An 11,922-nucleotide genomic window follows, 5' to 3' on the forward strand; every position below is an offset into this window, starting at 1 on the left:
GCACATCTTTCCCCTTTGTGAATCGTCTGGTCATAACTGATCATTTTTTGCCGTCTGATTGTGTTGTTCTTACCCTAAGGCACTTTATAGTAAGAATATTATTCTTTGGCTGGTCATAGTTATTGTAATTATTTTACTCTTATTTGACATTTGCCTTTTACTTTTTAAGAATGTCTATATACATGATTTTATACTTCATGTTATTGGTTTTAATACGTTTGTCCTTTGTGAATTCTCTAATTGTTTTATGCTTAGAAAGTTTCTCCATATTCCACTATCTAAAAGAGTTTGAGCCTTACGTTATTTTATTCTATATTCATCTTTTAAATTCATCTGGATCTTTTTAGTATAAGATGAGAAAAGAATATCTAATGTAAAGTATGACTAAACAGTTTACTCAACAGCATTTATTGACTATCCCTTTTGTTATTCATTGATTTATGATAACACATTTATCACATACTTTTTTATATTCTGAGATTTATTTCTGGGCTGATGTTGATCTGTCTACTTATTTATTCATTCACTTTTTCATTTAACAAATGTTTCTGAAGATCTGTTATGTGCCAGGCATGATTTTAGAAAATGAGGATAAAGAAATTAAAACCACATAAAAATCCCACCACTTGTGAAGCTTACACTCTGGTGCAAGGTGGAAAAGAGATTAACAAATGTGAGATGAATCAATAAGAGATATATTATGTTAGATAGTAATAAGTGCTATGAAGAGAAAAATCAAATAAGAGAGATGGGGAGTTTGTGGACGTAGGGTAGCAATTACTAGCTTGATGTAAGACATTAGTTGAAACAGCTCCTCTGACTGAAAAACACAAAATAATCTTGAATCCTGAAATACTCATGTCTTGGATGATGTCAGATAATACTTTAATGGTGAGATCAGAGTCCAGAACAGTTCTCTCATGATTTGTGCAGGGATATTACAGTGAGAAAGGACAGAGTTAGCCAGCATATTTATGGACAAGTAGAATCTTTTCCCTTAGGACAAACTATGGAACGACCTCAAGAGCTGCTACATTCTTTTTTTTTTTTGAGACGGAGTCTCGCTCTGTCTCCCAGGCTGGAGTGCAGTGGCACGATCTCAGCTCACTGGAACCTCCATCTCCCGGGTTCACACCATTCTCCTGCCTCAGCCCCCCGAGTAGCTAGGACTACCCTCAGCCTCCCAAGTAGCTGGGACTATAGGCACCCACCACCATGCCCGGCATATATATATATATATACACACACACACACACACATATATATACACACACACACATATATATATATATATTTTATTGTATATTTAGTAGAGATGGGGTTTCACCATGTTAGCCAGGATGGTCTTGATCTCCTGACCTCATGATCTGCCTGCCTCGGCCTCCCAAAGTGCTGGGATTACAGGCATGAGCCACCGCACCCGGCCAAGAGCTGCTACATTCTTTTGTCACTTGGACAGTGCCCTATAAACAGCTTTTGATTGACCAGAAAAGAGTTGCTTGGTTTATGGATGGCAGTTCCAAGGTGATCAAAGAGCATCCTGTTTAGAAGGCTGACATTCTGATCAATGAAGGTAAACTTAAATCAGCTCAGTAGGCTGAATTGCATGATGTTTGCCTCTATGTTGGGGTTTTGACCAATTCATGGGCAGCGGCCAATGGCCTAACCACATGGCTAGAGAGAAGGGCAATACAAAACTGGTCTATTAAGGGATGCCTGTATAGGAAACAGCCCTATGGAATCACCATGGGAGTTTGAAGGGTGCATTTAAGTAGGATATGCCAACGCCCATCAGAAGAACCCTCTTCCAAAATCAGAAGTAATTTGAGCTTGCAAGTAGATTTCCTGATACACTCACTTGAGGTAGCCACCTCGTTCCATGAAATGGATGGGCATTGAGGGGCTGCAGCGATGCAGAGATGGGTTGAATCTAGACACATTCCTCTTGCACTACCTGAGGCACAAATTAAGAACTGTTCTGTCTGCCAGTAAGAGAGACAGAGCCTGCAAATGGCTTTGGGCAGATTTTCTGGGGGAAGGTCCTGCACAGAGCAGCCGAATTGGAGTGATGTCAGTAGCCCAAGGACACTACTAGTGGGTCCTGATGGGAATACACACTTACTCTAACCCAGGCTTTGCATACATGGTAGTAGAAGGGAATGCCCGGAGTGCTATGAAAGAACTCGAGCAAAAAATACTGCGTCAATCTTGACTACAGAGTAACACTTCCTCAGGCATCTTCAGAATAAGGGTTTGGTAGAGAATTGAAATGAGCAATTACAACACTAGTTGTCTAAAAGAAGAGAGAGAGATAGGCATGAAGCTTACACTCCTTCATGAGTGTGTGCTTACACTCAACCCGGGGAGGTCCAAGGGAAAGTCCGTATTAGACAGATTCCTGGTTTTCTGGTGGATCTGGGAAAAAGAGGGCAGGAGAGGTTGCTGGTGTGACTAGGCAATTACTCATTCCCATGGGAAGAAGATGCTGGTGTGACTATACTTTTTTCTTTCTTTTCCATATCACCTCAACTTTATTTATTTATTTATTTATTTATTTATTTATTTATTTATTTATTTGTTTATTTATGTATTGAGACGGAGTCTCGCTCCGTCACCCAGGCTGGAGTGCAGTGACCCGATCTCGGCTCACTGCAAGCTCCGCCTCCCAGATTCACGCCATTCTCCTGCCTCAGCCTCCTGAGTAGCTGGGACTACAGGCGCCCGCCACCGCATCCGGCTAATTTTTTGTATTTTTAGTAGAGATGGGATTTCACCGTGTTAGCCAGGATCCTCTCGATCTCCTGACCTTGTGATCTGCCTGCCTCAGCCTCCCAAAGTGCTGGGATTACAGGCGTGAGTCACCGCGCCTGGCCCTCAGCTTTCTTTTTCTTTCCTAATGCAGTGGTCCCAGGACCGGTGCTGCAATTACAAGTGAAGAAAGCAAGGATGATTCCTAAGCAAGAAACCGTAACTATGCTTTGAAATCTTTATGCCAGATTTCCTAAGAGCCTGATAGGGTAGGTTATGCCTTCACCCCCATCTGGAACAAATGTGATTAATAATGAATGCTACTATATTGCTCAGTAGTAGAAATAGCTCACTAGTTATGTGCCTAAGTAACCCTATACTATATGAATAAGATGGAGTGAGGGGGAGACACTTGCTAGACCGTTATTCCTGCCTGCAATCTAAACCAGCACAGTGGTTGAACCTAACATCCCATTCAATGGTAGAAAAGTCTGGGTGTAAGTGGAGAAAAAGAAGAGACACTGACAAAGTGTAAAGAAATAAATAAATGAATTATGCAGTAAGATAATCCAATAGGCTTAGAGCAAGAGATGACGTTGTCTCTTAGCTCAGTTATACCAGATACCTGAATGGGTGAAGTCGTATATTTCTGAAGCCACACCTGCTTCTGGAACTGGCAAAAACTGAATGGGAGTCTGCACACTTTAGTGGGCTCATCCCGTGAGACATTTTGATATACAATATAACAATGGACCAGGTTAATTATAATGACTGAATGGGATTCTAGTGATGTTCAAGTATCTTGGAACTTTTAATTTTTCAGGTTACATCTCCTACACTCTAATATGATCTGACACTGACATTGTTGGTAAGATTATAATACTGATATTAGTGGTTAAATGTGTTGGGAAATTGAATTAAAATCTCCAGTCCTTACCTTAAACTGGCTTCTCCAAATGTTAGGTGTATTTATGTGATACTATTGCCGTATCTGCTCTATAAATGCTATACCAAATGGGAATGTTCAGATAACACTTTGCTATAAGAGAACTATCACCAAATATCAGAAGATAGCCTGTTATATAATAAAGAATGTGGTCTTTGTCCCTGGGTCCTGGGAAGTTAATTAGAATTTCCCGTGTTATAGGACTGTCTTTTCTATTCATGAGCCCTTTGAACCACACCTGAGTTTATGCTAATAAGATGATTCTGGTGGAGGTTGGCCATGCTAGAAAGGCCAACCATGTGATTAGAGGATTGAGGCTTTGAGCCACATAAAATCAGCCCAACTTCTCAACTTCCAGGGAGGAGAGGGGGCTGCAGGTGGAATCAATCATGTTTCAAGTGATTCAATCAATTGTGCTTACATAATGCCAATAAAAACTCTGTGTTTGCCCATTACAAACACTGGGCATGGTGGCTCATGCCTGTAATTCCAGCACTTTGGGAGGCCAAGAAGAGAGGATCACTTGAGACCAGGAGGTTGAGACCAGCCTAGACAACACAGCGAGACCCCATCTTAAAAAATAATAATTAGCTGGGCATGGTGGTGCACAGCTGTAGTCCTAGCTACTCAAGAGGCAGAAGCAGGAGGATCACTTGAGCCCAGGAGTTTGAGGCTACAGTGAGCTGTGACTGCACCACTGCACCTCAGCCTGGGCAACAGAGTGAGACCTCATCTCTTAAAAAAAAAAAAAAATTAAAAACAGGAGTAAACTCGACATCATTTGGAAACTCATCACAGTGCTACAATAATCAAAACAGTGTCATATTGGCATAAAAACAGACATATAGACCAATGGAACAGAATAGAAAGCCCAGAAATAAACCCGTGTGCACACAGTCAACTAATCTTCAATAATGGTGCCAAAAATATACAATCGGAAAAGGCTAGTCACTTCAGTAAATGGTATTGGGGAAACTGAATATATACAAACGAATGAAATTGGAGCCTTATTTTATAACATATACAAAAATCAAATAAAAAATACATTAAAGACTAAAATGTAAGGGCTGAAACTATAAAACACCTGGAAGAAAACATAGGGAAAAACTTCTTGACATTGACCTTGGGAATGATTTCTTGGCCATGACACCAAAATACAGGCCACAAAAACAAAAGTAGACAAGTGGGATTACATCAAACTAAAAAGTTTCTGCACAACGAAAGAAACAGTCAACAAAACACAAAAGAAACCTATGGAACAAGAGGAAATATTTACAAGTCATATACCTGATAAAGGGTTAATATCTAAAAATATAAGGAACTCCTACAACTCAATAACAAGAAAACAAATAATCCAATTTACGAGTGGGTGAAGGACCTGAATAGACATTACTCCAAATAAGGCATACAAATGGCCAACAGGTGTATGAAAAGGTGCTCAGAATCACTGATAATCAGGAAAATGCAAGTCAAGACCGCAACGAGATATCAACTCACAGGTTTTAAGATGGTTATTACCAAAAGGATAAAAGATAAATGTTGGCAAAGATGTAAAGAAAAGGGAACACTGTATACTATTGGCAGGAATATAAATTGGTGCAGGCACTATGGGGAAAAGTACAGAAGTTCTTCAAAAAATAAAAATAGAGCTAACCTTTGATCTAGTGATTCTGTTTCTAGGTGTACAGTCTCTCCTCAGTACATGTGAGGGATTACTTTTAGGGCTCCCCACCATACCAAGATCCATGCATATTCAATTCTTGCAGTCACCCTATATGAAAAGTTAGCCCTACATATACACGAGTTTTGCATCCCACAAATACTGTATTTTCCCTTTGTGTTTGTTTTTTTTAAAAAAAAACATGAATAAGTAAGGCCGTGCAGTTCAAAACCATGTTGTTCAAGAATCAACCGTATTTCCCAAAGAATTGAAAATAGGACCTGGAAGAGGTATTGGCACTCCCATGTTTAGTAGCATTATTCATGATAGTCAAGGCCAGGAAACAGCCTACATGTTCATCTTTGGATGAATGGATAAAGAAAATGTGATATGTAAAAATGACGGAAGCCAGGCACGGTGGCTCACGCCTGTAATCCTAGCACTTGGGGAGGCCAAGGCGGGTGGATCACTTGAGGTCAGGAATTTGAGACCAGCCTGGACAACATACTGAAACCCTGTCTCTACTAAAAATACAAAAATTAGCCAGGCATGGTGGCATGTGCCTGTAATCTCAGCTACTCAGGAGGCTGAGGCACGAGAATCGCTTGAAACCAGCAGACAGAGGTTGCAGTGAGCTGAGATCGCACCACTGCACTCCAGCCTGAGTGACAGATTGAGACTCCATCTCAAAACAATAACAATAAAAATGATGGAAAATTATTTAGCCTTAAAAAAAGAAAATTATGCCATTTGTGACAACATGAGTGAATTTGGAAGATATTATGCTAAGTGAAATAAGTCAGAAAGAAAAAAATATACTACATGCTACCACTCATACGTTGAATCTAAAATTGTCAAACTGGTAGAAGTAAAGAGTAGAATAGTGGTTGCCAGGCAGGAGAGCAAGGAGGACACAGGGAGATATTAGTCAAAGGGAATAACCTTTGGTTACACAAGATGAAAAAGTCCTAGAGATTTAATGTACAACATAGTACTGATAGTTGACAATATTGTATACCTAAAAATTTCCTAAGAAGGTAGATTTTGGCCAGGTGCAGTGGCTCACGCCCGTAATCCCAACACTTTGGGAGTCCAAGGGGTGGATCACGAGGTGAAGAGTTCAAGACCAGCCTGGCCAACATGGTGAAACCCTGTCTTTACAAGAAATATAAAAATTAGCCAGGCATGGTGGCAGGCGCATGTAATGCCAGCTACTCGGGAGGCTGAGGCAGCAGAATCACTTGAACCCGGGAGGCGGAGTTTGCAGTGAGCCAAGATCATGGACATGGCACTCCAAACTGTGCAACAGGGTGAGACTCCATCTCAAAAAAAAAAAAAAAAAAAAGATAAGTGTTCTTATTAACTAACAAATAATAATAATAATAATAATTTTAGATTAGTGAGAAGCACAGTTTTTGAAAGTGATATATAGCTTTAGGCATAAATTCTTTTATTTATTTATTTATTTAAGTTGGAGTCTTGCTCTGTCATCCAGGCTGGAGGTCAATGGCGTGATCTCAGCTCACGGCAACCTCTGCCTCCCAGGTTCAAGCAATTCTCCTGCCTCAGCCTCCCAAGTAGCTGGGATCACAGGCGCGCATGACCACACCCAGATAACTTTTGTATTTCTAGTAGAGTTGGGGTTTCACCATTTTGGTCAGGCTGGTCTGAAACTCCTGACCTCAGGTGATCTGCGCACCTTGGCCTCCCACAGTGCTGGGATTACGAGCGTGAACCACAGGAGTGTTTTACTTCCAATTATGTGGTTGATTTTAGACTAAGTGCTACGTGGTGCTGAGAAGAATGTATATTCTGTTGATTGGGGTGGAGAGCTCTGTAGATGTCTATTAGATTCTCTTTCTTTAGTTGGGTGGAGGCTCTATGACTTGTCATTTATTTTTCATTTTCACCCTAAGATTTCACTGAAATCCATGTCATTAAAGCTCACCAAATTAAAGCTGTCTCATTTTTCATCACAAAGAATCATGGGATTAAAAATGAAATATTAAATCATATCAAGCAGCTTACCTTGGCTGTTTTGTACCACTGAGGCATTAAACTTCAGACTAATATTCTCCAGTTTTGAATAACCACCAACATCACATCTCACTGCTTACATAGTGCCCTTAGCACCATCTCCAGTCTTATCAGGACCATTTTTAATAACGCAGTGGATCCCAAGAGTGTTAAAATCTCATTTCTTGGGTATAATTATCCTAACTAATGCACTTAACTTTCACGAATGCCCTAGAAGTTTCTATGTGTCCACTCAAGACAAGTGGTAGTCTAACAAGTAGGGAGAATAAACAGTCCAAAAAGAGGACTATTAAATTGCAGGCTCTCGGATCAAACCAGACTAACCCAGAGAGGGAAGAATCCCCATCTTTAAAGATAGAGGTATAGGAATGAAAAAAATAATAGTTCAGCATACTTACATACAGCATGAAAGCAGTGACTAAATGGAAATATATACCAATTTTCACGAATGTAGTGACTAACATGAATACAATTTTAATTTTATCAGGAAATCTTTCATGAGACTTGGTAAACTCAATCACTCCTATTTGAAGAGAGACAAGAAACAAAATAGGAAGGAGATTTTCTTCTTCTGATTTATCATACACCAAGTAGTTAAAATCAGCCAGTACCTTAGAAAACGTTTAGATATTATTATAACACCATGTTTGTGAACATCCCCTCCCCTTTACATAATACCATTCACCATGCAGCAGAAATCATTATATGGCTATTTAACTTTGGACTCCTTTCAATGGAATCTGGTTATCTCATTAAAAGCTAGGCCTGAAGGCTTGCAGAACGTGTGTGTGTGTGTTCATAATGTCTTTCATACATGAAAATTGTAAACATATATGAAAATAATGTCACTAGTGTTCTTAAACTTATGCCAAGATTCATAGAAGAGAGATGATTAAAGATCACCTTGCTTTATTTCCTTTAATTTTCTATGTTACCTGTTTCTATTATGTGAAATCTGTTTTCCTTTTTCCATCAAAGCTCTTCTGGCTAACAAACATCCAGTGTGTCAGTATCAGTGAGAACTATTATTTGACTTATGTGAGCAGTGTGAATGAGTAATAGATTAAAACTGGTTCTGTCAATAAGCAGCTTGAAATTTTTAAAGATCAATATGAAACCAAAGGGAATGCCCTCAAAGAAAAAGTAGCCCTTCATGGTAGCTCATCAGCTATGACTTACCCATGAATGCACAAAGGGAACCTGTTCACACATGAATCTGGGACTCTGATTTCCCCACAGATATGCCATGTCAACTAGCCAAAGGGCTTGCACAAATTGTTTACGCCCTCATTTCAGAAGGAAAAGTACATACATCTGGCACTATTATGCTTGACTGGTGCTAGCTTTTGGCATATAAACAGCTGAGGGACAAATCTGGGGACATTATTAACCAAGACCAAAATGTGCCACTCTCTTTCATTCGTTTAAACTAACAGCTCCCATTTTTCTAAAATGTAATTGTTCTAGTTTTGTAGTATGCACATTTCAGTGTCAGTTACCAGTAAGTGTCTAACCAAACAACTCATAAATCAGGGATTTGTAACATGTATGCATCTATTTTTTAGCAAACTGAAAATATTAACTCAGGAATTTTAATGGATACTTTAAAAGACATAGAAGGACATTTGGATTTGAGTCAAGCCATTTCTGCACAGTCGTTTGTGACGATGCAGAATAAAAACCCTCTAAGAAACATTTTGAAGGTCTTCCATGAGCAGATACCATCCTACATGCTGGGAGATACAAACAGGTACAAAGTATAACCCGAGCCTCCAAAGATCCTACCATCCAGAAAAGGAAATTGTCTATGCAATGAAGACTTGCACTAGGGTTAAACCAGCAGGAATGAAGAGAACACAATCAATGTGAGAAATATTTCTATAGGAAGAGTCTGAAGGACTTGGAGACATTGGGATAATAAGAAGGTAAGTATAATATAATGAATATATAATGGGTGACTGGGGATTTAACATCATTAACAGAACAAGAACCAAATAGAATCAAGTTTAAGTTTGGGTGGAAAGTACGATATGTGTGCTTTGACCTTTGAATAGTTTAGCTCCACTGTCCCTCAAGTGAAATATCTGATATTGTTGGAGGGAAAAGAGGACTTTTTAATAATGGTTTATTATAGTAAAGACTGATAAAAAGAGGGACAGATTCTTAACTCTTCAGTTACCCAGCTAATGAGAAAAAGAAAGATGCTGCGTCCCTCATCCCTCAGCCCAGGGCAGAAGGTGCAGGAGTCAGAGGAGGCATTAGCTACTATACTTACAAGGAGAAAGTAATTTTGGACTGAATTTTGAACATAAATTTATACAGTCTCTGATTATGGTGATGCATATTACACTGAATATTTGATCAACAAAGTTGGGATTAAAAGTGTAACTGAGTATAGAACATAGCAAGTAAGGGAATGATTGATGCTAAGATTTCAAATCAATGAGGAAGGAAGTGTGGTTCAAATGCCCAAATCCTACGTGATTCATGATACACCTATGCATGAAATCATATGATTATAAAGGCAAACTTTATTCCCCCTTTGCATGAAAAACTATACGTTGATATATCTGATTAAATTTATTTGCAGAGCTCATCCCAGAACTTGTAAACTTATACTGATAAATGAGAAATCATGTGGTGAATCACTTAATATCATAAAATCCTTCCATTTAAAAATGATACTTAAACAAATGTGGTACCAATAATATCACAGTCATTGGGACAACAGTTTCTAACTAATTCAGAACTTTGTCTACTTATAAATAATCATTGATAGTACAAAATACAGTGGCATAAACTGGGGAGAGAAGAAAGCTAGGGTACTTAACCACTATTCACAATTCATGATTTTGCCTTTGGACTCACCTGATCCATCCTTTTATATATGTACTGAATTTTGAAGTGTAGAGAATAGGTAAGGTATTCCAAAACCTTCACAAATGGATTTATCCCTCATTCTTAAATTGATCTAGTACTAGGGAATGATCAATATCAATTTTGATCAAAGTTCATGATGAGATTTCTCTTGTTCCCCTTGCCACAACCAGGCAACAGAAGAATGGCCAAAATGTGGGGCCCTTCAAGCTGCAGGCTATAGGCAAATGGCTCTGTGGGGATGGACGTAGCCCTATGTTTCCCCAATAGTATGTATAAGAAGAGACATTTTTAAAAATTAGGTGGTATATTTCTATCATCACGAGGAATACTAAATTAACTTTTTATTTTGAGGATTTTGGTGTGTGTATATGTTCTAAAGTCAAAGAGGAAGATACTATTTTAGACTACCTTTGGCTTAATCTGTGCAAATTATGATCAAAACAAGTAAATTTATTTTATTATAAATTTATCCATGATTATACTTTTCTCATTAATTCTGTCAAAGAGCCATGAAATGCTGTGTACATTAGAATTTTTTTAATTGTCTGTAGTCTTCCTCACGGGCCTGTCTCTCATCCAAAAATATAAAAGTGGTAAAAGAAATTCACCTTTTAAATAATGGGCAGTAGCAACTCTCTAGTCACTCTAAATGAAACTGATAAGCTACCCAAATTAAATAACCAGCCCTGCTTATGCACTTAGCTCAGCAAATATGCTCAAATGTTGGCCACACATATGTTATCACTTTTGAGCTAATTATGTTTCTAGCAGCTTTAAGTCTCTTAAATCCAAGAGATGATGAAGGAAGCTGCAGAAAGTGAATCACCCCAATAGTGGTAACAAGATATTGGTTATATCTTTGGTTAGAAAAGCATTTCCCTGGCCGGGCACGGTGGCTGATACCTATAATCCCAGCACTTTGGGAGGCTGAGGCGGGCAGATCAAGAAGTAAAGAGACCGAGACCATCCTGGCCAACGTGGTGAAACCCCATCTCTACTAAAACTACAAAAATTAGCTGGGCTTGGTGGCGGGCGCCTTTAGTCCCAGCTACTCGAGAGGCTGAGGCAGGAGAATCACTTGAACCCAGCAGGAGGAGGTTGCAGTAAGCCGAGATCAAACCACTGCACTCTAGCCTGACAACAGAGTAAAACTCTGTCTCAAAAAGATAAAAGAAAGGAAAGAAAGGAAGAAAGGAAGAAAGGAAGAAAGGAAGAAAGGAAGAAAGAAAGAAAGAAAGAAAGAAAGAAAGAAAGAAAGAAAGAAAGAAAGAAAGAAAGAAAGAAAGAAAGAAAGAAAGAAAGAAAGAAAGGAAGGAAGGAAGGAAGGAAGGAAGGAAGGAAGGAAGGAAGGAAGGAAGGAAGGAAGGGGAAGAAAGGAAGGAAGGAAGAAAGGAAGGAAGGAAGGAAGGAAAGAAAGAAAGGAAGGAAGGAAAGAAAGAAAGAGAAAGAAAGAAAGAAAGAGGAAGAAAGGAAGAAAGGAAGGAAGGAAGAAAGGAAGGAAGGAAGGAAGGAAAGAAAGAAAGGAAGGAAGGAAGGAAATAAAGAAAGAAAGAGAGAAAGAAAGAAAGAAAGAAAGAAAGAAAAAGAAAGAAAGAAAGAAAGAAAGAAAGAAAGAAAGAAAGAAAGAAAGAAAGAAAGAAAGAAAGAAAGA

The sequence above is a fragment of the Macaca fascicularis genome, chromosome 9, assembly GCF_037993035.2.
Source record: "Macaca fascicularis isolate 582-1 chromosome 9, T2T-MFA8v1.1".
In the NCBI taxonomy this organism is placed as follows: domain Eukaryota; kingdom Metazoa; phylum Chordata; class Mammalia; order Primates; family Cercopithecidae; genus Macaca; species Macaca fascicularis.